This window comes from Numenius arquata, chromosome 8, assembly GCF_964106895.1.
Source record: "Numenius arquata chromosome 8, bNumArq3.hap1.1, whole genome shotgun sequence".
In the NCBI taxonomy this organism is placed as follows: Eukaryota; Metazoa; Chordata; class Aves; order Charadriiformes; family Scolopacidae; genus Numenius; species Numenius arquata.
The window spans coordinates 61565308-61578223 of record NC_133583.1 but is presented as its reverse complement, the minus strand read 5'-3'; the positions used below and the strand labels follow the sequence as shown (position 1 = coordinate 61578223).

Here is a 12916-nt window from a genome sequence, read left to right as displayed (position 1 = left end):
AATATCCAGCCACCTGCTACTGGCACCTGGAGATGTTTGTAGTTGAACTTCGATGTTAATCTGTTTTATTAGGGATAAAAGTGAAAGACAAAACTTAGAATTCATCCTACACACTTTTCTCTACATAAAGATATTCCTTTTTGAGTGGAAATGTAGATTTTTCAGCTGCTTAAATCCTAGGGTTATTGCCTTCCTGCCATGAAACATCCTTCTGAGTATACTTCCTGTATGATATGTATTGCCAGGGTATTCTAAATTACTGCAGAAGAGACATAATAAGTAGAAAATAGCATGAAGCCTGTGCTGCCATTTTATTTAATATTTGAGAAATCACTAACAAAGTGGAAACAGCGTTACATTTATTTTAAACAGAAAATGCAAGAAGTGAAAACAAAGGAATATTAATCCAGAAGCAGATAGTATTTGGTCTATTTGCAATTCAGAGAAGGTAAAATGAAGGTTTGGTTTAATTTTGAACAGAGCGGAGCTGAAACTGTCTCTCAGTTCCTGCCAGGATTTTATCAGCTTTAAATTGTTGAGGTACCGTGTAGCCACCACTGAGAAGCACTTGGAGATGCAGGGGTGGAAGACGTCAAATAAGTACCAAGTACTTACAAATCATAAAAATAGATGTTCTCCATCGTGAAAGAGATGGGATGTGTGAAGCAGAACAGTCTGAGAGAAAATACTGGAATCTGGGTCTGATCTTGACCTCACGGAACGAAATATGGGGGTGGTGTTAGCTCAGAGGCTTGACTGAGAGACCAAGAAGAAATGTCTTATTTTATACTATGTTTTTTTCTTTCAATCTAGTCAAAACAAGGAGAGGTTTCCAAAAGGTGGTGATCTAGATTTCAGTTGGGAATGAAGATCATTTGGTGGAGTTTTTTCCTTGCTCATAGTTTGCAATAATGTTATCTAGAAAGAGTATCACTTTAAAAAGTAAAATAAGAAAAATCACAGGGAAACAACTTATTAAGTATGGACTCCTTGATCCTTCAGAGAGAATTTTGTCTTGTGAAAAGCTATTTACATTTTATTTTTTGGCAATGACAGCTGAACATATGTGCTGGTTCAGGTACGTGTGGGGGAAGTGTCAGCAGTCAGTGGTCGGTTGCAACATTTGATTAGTCCAATACAGGGTTAAGTATAATTTGATCATCGTGTTTCTTGACAAATGTTAAAAATTAGGTGTTGACGCCTTATTTCAGCATGTATTTTGAAATGTTAATTGCACTGGTGGAATACAGCCTGGGATGCAGCGCGGCTGGAATAGCATCGTTAGCTCAGCTGCCGGTAATGACCCCCATTTTGGGACCCCTCCATGTTCCCCTGGGAAAACACAAACGGGTGCCCAAAGACATGAAGGCGGGGGGCAGGGTGGGGGCTGGTATCACAATGCTGCCACAACGTGCAGGTACCACAGGAGGGCTTCAGATCCTCAGCGTGGGTGCCCGAGCACCTCCGCTGTCAGGTACGGGCACCTCGCCCAGTATCGCTAAGTAATTGCTAATTGGCTGTTTCTGTCTGCTGTTGGGTTGTTGGTTTGGGGGTTTTTTTAAGGAAAATATGTATAGCAGAGTTAGAAAAACCTGTATTTTCTGTCTTTGCACATCCCTGTATGATATACAAATGCCATCATAGCTGTGCACAGCTGGGAGCTTTCGGGGACAGAGCTAAGCTTATTCACCATTATCAGTCTCTGCATCCTAGGCAGATGTAAAACTCAAGGACACCAGAAAAAGGATTATTTCTTCTATGACCAGGAGGACTCTGGCTTTCTGTGATCCATAAAGGCAACCTTGAGCTAACAGAGAGTCATAAAGTGGGTAAAGGGATGTCAGGATGAGGTAAAAGCTGAGTTTTGTGTGGCTGCGACATGGACTTGAGTGAAGGAGATGGTAGATTAATGGAGCTGTACCTGATGGTGCCTGTGGGGTTGATGGGGTAGAAGGAGGACTTGTCTGGGGTACGGCTGCTCTCCCATGGCCAGAGGACAGCTCCACTGCTGCTGTGAGCCCAGCAGAAGGTCACCCACAGCCACCTCTGTCCCGGGGACAGATAGCCCAGGTCAGTTTGCAGGAGAACCTCACGTCTGGGGAGTTATGAACCTCCCAGATCCCGTAACAAAATTTATCATATCCCTAAGTGAAGACTTGTTGGCCATGCCTAAGATGTAGCTATTAATAATAAATCCAGCAGCTGTAAAATAGAAAGACTGAGCCTTGCGGGAAAAATACAGAGAAGCAGTGGTTCCAATAAATTAATAACGAATGGCAATTTGCTAATTATTCATGGCTAAGTCCTCTGTATCATCCAAATGTGTTGTTTTTTGTGGGTATGAAGCACGGATCCTCCCAGAGCACCCGCAGGAGGAGTGTTTGTTGGACAGTCCCATCCTGCCATCTACGGGCCTAGTTGATGAGATGTTTAGCACTGTCTATGCTGGCTTTTCCCAGGATTTCTGGTACTTAAGAAGAAGAATGTAGCCCTTTCCTGTAAATACAGCATGGATTTGCTGATTCATTAAACCCAGGAGATGAGGCGTTATGGTGTGTGCCGAGGGTGAGAGGCTCCATCTCCAGGGGTGAGGAGCCAATGGGGAATGGAATAGCCCTTTTTTAATTAAGCAGATTTTGCTTTTTTAATTACTGCAATCTTAATTCAAGACAAAAGGCATTTTTCCTACAAACAAATTTGCAAGGCCCTTGCGAGGGGAGGGAGTTAGCATTAACCATTGGCGGCGAGGTCGGTTTATTCCGCCGTTTTTCTCAAGCAGCCGAAACTGAGATGGTCTCTATTGCTGCTAAAGCAGCACTGGCCTTACCGTGATGTCTCCTGGCCAGAAGCCACACTTGGTAGTGGACTTCTTACTTTCTCTTATCAGAGCTGAGTCGAGGCAGAAGGTTTTTCATGCCTTTCATTGATGTGGATGAAGGTGGAGCTGATGCTCAGCTCCCGCTCCCCGCAGCGGGACGTGGGGTGAGATGCTGCCACCACAAGCCCTTGACAAGCTGCTGGAGATCCTGGGCCAGGGACAGGACTGAGCTCCGCCCTGTGGCACTGGAGAACCAGGCTCTGAGAGTCAGGCCATGGGGTGCCTGGTTTGGTGTCCTGGTTTGGCCAGGGGTACAACCCCAACCCCACTCTCTGCAAGCCTCTCCTCTCTCCTCTGCCTGAGCACTTGTCAAATTAGGGCAGGAAAGCGAGTGATTGTTGCTCCGTATGTAGATTTAATCTGTACATCTATAGAAACTACAACTCTACTTAAGAGACTGTTCGTAGAGGCATTAAATTCGCTGCTACACATGTGATCTCAGTGTGTCCCCTGAAGATACGTCACCCACAAAAGTCTGGATTCACGTAAGCATTCACCTCGCAGAAGGTGAAAACAATCATTGCTTCTCTAGTAGATATGTGTGTGTTTATTCTTAAGTAAAGGAATTGTTTTCATTTTCTGAAGAGCATCTCCTATACATTCCCTAGGATTTTTAGGAATGCTATGAATAACGTGTCTGGTAAGTGGTACCTTTCTCAAGAAAACTTGTAATACAGAGGGAGCATCCATGGCCGTTGCTAAGAGCTGCCAAAGAAATTACTCCCTTTGAGTTGCTGGTTATATGATCCCCAGGTGTTACTGATGTTCAGGTTTACACAGAAATCTTAGCTTTCTTAGTAATTATTCAAGGGTCTAAATAATGGTAAGGAGCTGCAGAAGAGATCAGTAGGTGACACTTGGAAGGGGAAGGAGCCCTAGCAAGGTGTGTGAGATATGCGGTAGTATGTTCGGTGCTAATTTAATTGCTGCAGCTAAACAGAACCACTTTATTGAATAAGCATCCAACTGTGAATTCATGGTTACTGCAACACGCTTATAATCTTGTCTCAGACATTCCTACATGCCAGGAAGCGCAAGACCGTGCCCTCAATTTATGTGTGTTGATTGCATTGTGTCCTGGTTCCTACATGAGGATTCCTAATTAAACGGCTGTATTAATAGTTTTAATATATTGGGGTTTGTGTATGAAATGAAAAAAAAATAATAATATTCTTCCAAAAATTTAAATTAACTCCTTGTAAATTACACATAACATGTAATGATATGCATGTTCCTCAGTGGCACTATGTATAGTTGGTGTAGCGTTGGCTACGTCTACTGGAAGATCAAAGACCCAGAGGTATTGAGGGTATCTGCAGAGTGGTGCAATGGTCTTGCTGTGACACAGGGGTAAGAAGAGATGAGATCGGGGCAGAGGGAGACAAGGGCAGTGCCAGGGCAAAATAATTGCCTACGAGTCCATAAAAGTCTCTCCTGAAAAAAGCCAGGGAATGATCTAAAATTAGTAACTTCATGTACCGATAAACACACACGTTTGTACCACCATCATCAATAATAGTGGGGACGGGGTGGCCAAGCAAGGTTGCTGCTGGGACAGGTACCCTTCCATCTTTGCAACTATGATTTAAGGTTGGCTGGGCTGAAGTCATATTCCTGGAGTGACTCTTCCTAAGCCTTAGAGGTTTCTGTATGCACTTATGCCTGCTTTAGCAAGACTTATTTTCTTTTTTTTTTTCTTTAAAGTTCTCCTGATTTTTTTTTTTTTTTATTCTCCTGAGGTGGGCGAGGTTTGGGCTGTATTGCTGGCCATGCTCCCCTCTCCCTGGCACTGCCATCCCAACCTCCCTCGGGAGTTTTCCTGTATTACCCACGTTCCATGTGGGCCCTGCAAGGCTGGTGCTGCTGCAGGTGGCCCTTCTTATCAGTAATTTGCATAGCTTTTAGTTCTCCTGCAAAGACTGCTTGGGTCGTCTTCTGCTCGTATAGTTTGGTGTCATCATTAAGCTCAGCAGTTTCATTTTATTGACTGAGGAGTCGTATTTTAGTGTATTTGGATATGTGACAGATTTCTGCTAAGGTTTAGCTCGATAGCTTTGCCTAGCCTACCAATTTTGACATTTCTAGGAAGAAATTGACTCTCCGGGGAAATTCCCTTTGTGTCCACAGTTTCTGCGGTTGTCCAATTACCTAAGAAATATTTTAGTATTTTATCTCTCAAATACCAGCCTGCAAAGGAAAAGCAAACTTAAATTTGCATAGTTCTGCATTACGTCTCAGCCGGGAGGGCTGGTCTGCACCAAAAAAAACCACCAAAAAAGTTATATCAATATATCTATATACATATAAAAATTTAAATGAAGGTTCCTGTACTCATTAGGAGCCTACTCAAAGGCTGCTGCAGTCAGCCAAAAGACATTTATTGATTTAATAGGGTTTGGATCAAGCCCAAAGTCTCTTGTAGACATCACTGTGCAGAGAACTGGTGCCATGGACTGAATTTTTCTCTGGAAGCATCCAGTCCTGTCCCCGAGGGTGAAGCCATTGACCGGGTCTGCTCATCCAGCTCCTGCTGAGCATGCAGGGCAAGTCTCTTCCTCCATGTCCCAGGAGGGGTGATGGGGAACGAGCAGATTTGAAATCCATTCTGGGAACTTCCAAGTTATTTGTAAAGGGGTTGTCACGTCTGAGCCGTAACGTATTCTTATGGCTTCTGATCTGGTGCAAGGGACATTCAGGTCCACACCTGTAGTGTTTTGTGACAGACCCTTTATAAAGCCAAACCAAATCCTTATGTGATGCATTGTCCCATGTGGAAGCTCATGATGTCTGTGGTATAGCTCTCCTGTTACAGACTGAAGGTGATTTTGCTTTTTTTTTTCCCTTCTGTGTGAGCTCTGTCTTCACTGGTGGGTTTTCTGGTCTGAGTCTTCGGTTTTGCTTGCCATGTCCAAGTTGGCCTAATAGGACCATCTGCTACAGGGGGAGGTCATCCATCATGGAAAGGACCTGTCCTGGGGATGAAGATTGGGATGGACACCCAGCTCTCAATAAGCGTGTTGAAATTCAGGGAATTAGATCAGCAGGGTTATAAATCTGGGAGCTGTTCCTCAGGGACCTTTCTCAAAGATCGAGGTGTATTGATCCAGGGCATTTTGGGTGATCATATTCCCAATGGAAAACAACTCTCTGAAAACTTCTGATCATCCCCAATGGGATTCACAGGCAAGGTAAGAACCTTTCTTCTCTCCCTGTCCTCACGCAGGGTGAAATGGAGATGAACAACGCGACTGAACAGCCCACAACTAAAGCAGAGAGTTTTCTTTACATCATAAGTACACCTGGGGGGCTAATTTCATAAGATATTGCTGAGACAAAGAGCCCAGCAGAGTTAAAAACTCAGCACCTTAAATTCATGTATTCATACAGAATAAGATAAATGGCCAAATCCTCCGTTTATGTAAGTCGTAATAATTCTGTTAGCTCTGGGGTTTGAGATCCTTCCATATGGGTGTCAACTGCTGCTCCAGGTAACAATTACTGAGAGTTAAGGAGAAATTTTCTCTAAATCCATTCTCTAGCTTGAGCTTTATTCTGAATTATATGACAATAAGGGACTGAGATGGGACGAGGTAGAAATAACTCATCTGAGCAAGGCCAATAACGTGTTTTTCTTTGACATTTAGAAGAAATCTTAAAGGCCTGAGAGTGTATCTGTGTTTGAGGGGGGGAAAAAAAACCACAACAAAACAAAAATCCCAGTGATTTTTGCTATGGCTCGCTCCTGAAGTCGCCTCTGTGTTATGCTTTGTTACATTTGTGTTTATATTCTCAAATTGTGCAATTATAACCATAGCTAACGATGTTTAGACACATATTCTTCCTGAACTGGATAAATCAGAGAGGTTGAAGCACGTCTAGAAGCATGTCTAACTGTTCATCTTAGGTATCAGTTAATTACGATGATTAAAACATTCAAGGTCATCTGTGGAACTTATTTACAGCATCCTGCTGAAGGCAGCGGCTGCTCGTGCCCTCATCAGGGCGAGGAGCACCGTGGGGCAGAGCTCTTCTTGAACTTGTGTTTCTTTTCCAAGGGGCAGAAAACCTTGAAGTAAATTAACTTTTTAGAAAAATTGAAAATCCAAAGAATACCACGCGTAACAAATGGAATGACAACTAGAATTTCTACAATGTAATAATATAAATGTATTTTACAAGTCAGTCCGGAACACAGACTTCAGCCTTGACCTCCAAAATTTTGCAGCACAGAGGGGGAGGTTCATAAAGGGGTGAGAGGAAACAAAGGATGAGAAAATTCCCATGTCGAGAGATTAAAGCTGATTACTGTCTATCTCCTAATGGAAAAGGGGCTTATTGAAATATTGCCTGGTCTGGAGAAGGTGTATTAGGAAGTTTTCTCGTAAAACAAGCCCCAGAGAGCTTTCACTTACACTGAGCAGTGGCAAATTTTAAACTTAATACAAAGCACTTCTTCATTAAAATATTATTAAGTGCAGGACTTATTTTCATAACAAGTTGTTGAGATCAAAGCTCATGGGGCTTTAAAAAGGAATTAGCCATTGATCAAGGATATCAAGAATTTTCATAAAAGTCTTAGAATTGATTTGAAAGCCAAGACTTCGGTATTTAAGCGAATACTCTGACAGGTTGGAAAATACCATGACTGAGATAATTTACCAAATAAATTCTAGGTTATTTAACAAAAGCAGTTGCTTGAAACCCAACTGTGTCAGCATGGGATTGTGAAACTCAATTAATGTTATTCTTAAATCCACCTACAAGTTTGTATGTTGAGATTTTGACTGGATTTTAAATAATAAATTGAGTATAAAAACTTAGTCTTCTCAGGGCTTTTCCAAACCCCGGGTGAAAAACGTTGGCAGCAGATGCTTAGATACTGCTTGCAATATTAGAAATACTTCAGGGAAAAGACTGATGATGAATTTTTCAGAAATGTACTTTTTTTACAAACGTATTATCACAAGTAACAAAGCTGATCCCTTGAATTTAAGATGTTCTGCTCTGAAGCATTGACAACAGTAATCTGAATTTTACTGTGCAGTAAGGTGATGTTACTGTTATAGAACTCCTCTTATAAATTGGTTTGCAAAAAGATATTTAGATTTTTAACTATGCAATATTTAGACTTTGCGAACTTTATTCAAAGATAAGACACAAATCTGAGAATTTGATCATTTAAATTCTGATTATTTACTCAGTTAAAATACTATTCTGAGAGAAAGAAGAAAACATTTCATTTTGAATTATTGGGGATGTGAAGGAGAGAGCAACAAATCTCATGAAGTAACCACACCATAAACTAGGGGACACCACAACAGAGCCGGGATGTACAGCTTTTATTTATTTACCAATAAAAGGTACATCTGCTCCCAGCCCCTTTTCTTTGCTAATGCTATGGCTGAGCTTTCCACAGCGCAGCAAGGGTATAAAAAAATGTCTGTCAGGCCAGAGAAACAAACTTTGGAGTAAGGATCCAACAATGTCTTATCTAAGTCAATGCAGACTTTCATGTTTATAAACCAAGATTTTACAGCTAAAGGTAGTTCTGTGCAGTTCTTCATCTTCCTTGCCCTTCTTCTTAACCTAGAGTTGAGTTTAAAAAAATAGATACCTGATATTATCAGAGCAGTATATTGTATAATAAATATCAATATCTTTTGAGGTTTTCAAAAGATGGGTTGACATAGTGCTTAGAGACATAGGTTGGGGGGGGGGGGGGGAGAAGGGTTGTATAGTTTTCTTTTGTTTTTTTATCAGAGTTAGGTTGATGGTTGGACTAGATGATCTTAAAGGTCCCTTCCAACCTAGATGATTCTATAAGGTACGTCAGGTTTAAAATAGTACTTTTAATTAACGACTAAGTGGTTGACATTTTGAAGAAAAAAAAGCACTTTTTGCAAAATAGCAAAATGCTTTCCCTGAATACAGATTTCTGAATTAGGATGCAACATGAAAAAAAGGATTAAAGTTTCCCTGCACAGCTTGTCGTCATCCTGTCTGAATTCCAGCACGTCACCCATCCGACACGTGGTTTCTCCTATTGGAGAAATCCTGCAGCCCGTCTGGTTTTTGTTTGCAAATGAAAGGCTTATTCTTGACCTTTCAGCATTTACTCCCAACCAGCAGCCTCTTAATCCGCTCCCGGGCTCTGTAAATACCGTTCCGCCATTCGGTGTGCAACCTGAGCAGATCATCATGTCCAGGACACGCAAGTGTCAACGCGAGCGAGAAGAGGTAGTTCAGCTCGTTGTGGTCTTTGGCAATAGCTGTGATCAAAAAATACCTTGAAAACTTGCATTACTTTAAATAAAATTCCCAGGCCAGGGGCTGAAGCCGTCCCTCCACAATTTGTATGAATTTTATTTTGCATGGGACTTTTTTTGGACATAGAAGTACTTTCTCAATACATGTTGTGGATGGAGGGGAGCGAGGAGGAACGTGGTGTGTCCAACCTTGTGTCCTTGGTCCAATGCCCGCTGGAGCAGGAAGGGAGCGCTTCTTGGAGCTCGTTACAGAGCTGCTAATGACTCTTAATTTTTGCGCAGTTTGCCCAGGGTTGTGGGGCCGGCGCCTGGCTCTGGGGTTGCACAGGATGACAGGGTGGAAGGAAATTGCCCTTGAAAAAACATTTGCGTGATGGCAGAAGGCTGGGAGTGGGCTTTTTCTACTCCTAAATCAGTGCAATAAAGTGCCGCTTTGGAAAATTACTGCATAGGCGAAGGGATGAATGCATGGATAGGGACTTGTCATGCATAAATCCCGACTGGGAGAGGAGGATTTCTAATTTTCAGCTGGGTTCTGCAGCAGTCTTCAGTAGAGGGTAATGGGGCAAGCAACCGAAATGATTTCCACCATGAAGCTTAGTGAGTTTATCAACGGGATTTGTCCTCAGTGCTAAAGGAGTGAACCCAAAGCCTCAGGTCTGCTCCACAGCAAAAAAGAAAAGTCAAAAAAGAAGACACAGCTCTCACATACCATTCCCTTTCTGCTGTTCCAATGAACATCTTGCTGCAAAGAGAAGGAAAACCCAATTTCACAGAGGAATTTAGTGCTGGTTTCATTTTATTATCCTGTTTAACGAGTGGGGTATGTGGTTGGCATTAATGAAAACAATTGGCCTGGGTCTAACACTACCTCATCCCCTCTTCCTCACTACCCCTGTGTCTAGGTTTCCTTAAGGGGTTTTTTATTGTTCTGCACTGAAGAAATCCTGTTTCTTTTTGCAGATGAAGATTTGCTTCATGTTCAATACGTTAGAAGTAGGCAGTTTGTTCCATGTGTTATTAAAGCAGTGAAAGGATGATGTAGTGAGGGTCGGCGTAGGCACCCTCAGGGCTGGGAGCAGAGCGGGGGCCAGCCCAGGGTTATCTCAGCCAGGTTTTAGTGGATTTGGTATCCCGAAGAGCGGAGAAGGTATTTCTATCTCCAGAAATAATGTGTTCAGTTCTTGCATGCTAATATGCTTATAATATGCTAATAGTAGTTCATCTGTGCAACAAGAGTCTAAGCTGTAGCACACTTGCCTTAACGAGTTGCTGCTGACTCAGCATCAGCAGCGAAGCCAGCCGGGCTCTGACCTTGGCAGGGAGCCATCCTCCCTTCGGGTGTAATCCTGAGACAGGATCCCAACACGTAAATAATAGCTAATCTAATATTTTAAATTTCACTACCTGGACTAGGGAACGGTTGTTGGGTCTGACAACAGCCATCACAGTCTGACATCTCCACGTCCCTTGCGGGAGGTGAAAAGTGAATCCTTTGAGAAGCACACTTTGTTGTTTATTTTAACCCCGCGATGTGTGTGGCTGGAGCCCCTCTTCTGTGCAGGCTGTTTGCAGCAGCTTCTGCTCCTTGACCTCAGCTTTTCACAGCTCCCCAGGCGATAAATGCATTTCCTTCCTCCGAGTGTTTGCACGATGACGTGTTCCATAGATTGGCCAGGCAGGGTTTGTCTCATGTCTTACCTATTTTCTAACATACATCTCTACCAAATGAAAAACAGTTGTATATCTCTATGACTCATTTTTAACTGGAATAATCCACATTAATTTTCACCGTTGTATTCCTCTCTTTTTTTTTTTTTTTTTTTTTTTCCCTCTGACTTGTAGCATTATGTGGCTCTTTATTTCTCTTGGAAAGTTCGAAGTCAAATCTTATAATTTGCTCCTTAAACTCTGGATGGAGACGTGCAGCCATAACTCCAGCTTAATTAAGTCCTCTTTTACAGAAATTGTAGATGTTTTATGAATTTCATCATGACATTGGCACATTTCACCGTGTAATTTATAGAGATTCGTAATGATTCATTTGATAGGCATTGTCTGTGGATTTCAGTTCATCAGGGATCAGCAGAACTATAATTATGCAGTAATTATTAAATAACTTATTCACAAATTGCTGTGCCAGTGAAAGCAAATATCAGCAGTTCTGGGTATGTGTTGTATACGTACAAGGGCTGCAGAGGTGGGGGTGCTCCCTCTGAACACAGCAGTAATGCCTAGATCAGGCAAGAAGTTAATCAAAATGAAAATGAGACTTTTATTGTGGGAAGAGTTGCCTGTGCTTGTATTTTCAGGGCTGAAAGCAACAGGATAAGACTTTCACCTGGGAAACCTTAGAGGAGGGCAACCAACAGGGAGGTGGTGTGGGCAGGAACCAGCTCCTCCTGGTCAGGAAGAGCATCTCCAAGGGGGTGATGGACCCCAACTGCACAGGATATCGACTGCAAATGTTAGCGACTTGGTTGGGTACCAGAAAATTAGAACAAACTCTTCTCAGTCAAGTCAACTGAGTCCGAGTTGCTGCTCAGTTGTAACTCAGGCAGATTCCCCTGTTTTCCGATAATCGGGACAGGGACAGGAGTCATTCAGCTGCCTGCTGCTATTGGGACTTTTCCTCAGCCCAAGGCAGCCCCATGGGACATGGGGGTCCCGGCCCCAAGTCCCTGCTGGGAGTCGGTGGGAGGAGAACGGGCAGAAACGTGGCTGTTGTCTACCAGGACTTGCATCCTTCCGGGTGACTCCCTGTCTGACCCCGGGTTAACGTTTATTCGGAAACCGTGCTCTGCTCCAGGGAAATGAACTATTCATGTTGGCCAAAGCACAAACACACGGTGCAATTTCAGCAGGTTTATGGCTGAGAGGTACCTCTGACTGCAGCAGAGCCCTCTGACTGGCATTTCTGCATGTGCAGAGCTTTATAAAAAAATCCAGTTTTATAATGTAATTTAGAGTGGCAAGATATCCCATGGAAAAAACAGGGAAAAAAATATAATTACTCTTGCTGGTTCCAGAGCAGAACAGTTTGCAGTGTTTCTAGCCCATGGATCTTTCTTACAACCCAGATCAAACTTGCCTGTGTCGGAGCAGATGCTGCCGGGCACGTTGACCAAAGGTCTTCAGTATTGAGGTCAGCTGTCTCTCCCGTGGATTGCATAAAACTTCCACAGCGTGGCAGAAAAAACAAGCCTACCCCTTGAATGGCTGGGCAGAGTGGGGTCAGGCAGCAAGCAGGAGCATTTTTATGTGTCACTTGGTCTTCCCAAGAGAAACCAGAGCACGGCTTGGGGATGGACTCCAGCCTTGAGCAGGAGGAACTCGCTGGCAGAGCCTTCAACTGTGCTGGGCAGGAGAGGAGGGGTCTCCCAGAAGATCCTCTTGCGTCCAGGCTATTCTGATGGGAGCTGTGCACCTTCAGAAGTGGGACAAAATTAACAAACCTGCCTGTTGTCACCGGCAGAAGCATTTATTTAAAAAGTATCAGTAGTCGCAGGCATACAGCTATACACACAGGAGGGAGGTAGTGCCATGGCACGCGTCGTGTTGCATCTCTAATGTATATTTTTCCTTATTTACTCCTAGAAATATAGCGACAGTTGTGCAGATTTAAAGAACGACCTCTGAGAACAAGAATATAATTATTGGGAGTCAGAGCAATGCTAATCATATGTTTCTGAACAGCAAAAAAGCTAGCAGATTTTTGGGTCTACATTATTCATGAGCTTCCTATTTATACATATAAATGAAAGACCAAGCT

At 42.9% G+C, this 12916-nt stretch overlaps 1 protein-coding gene across 2 annotated transcripts in view; it reads left to right on the top strand.

The window, feature by feature from the left end:
* Window positions 1-12916, top strand: part of NEGR1 (neuronal growth regulator 1) — a 278245-nt gene that overhangs the window by 223685 nt on the left and 41644 nt on the right. The gene's annotated exons all lie outside the window — the stretch shown is intronic.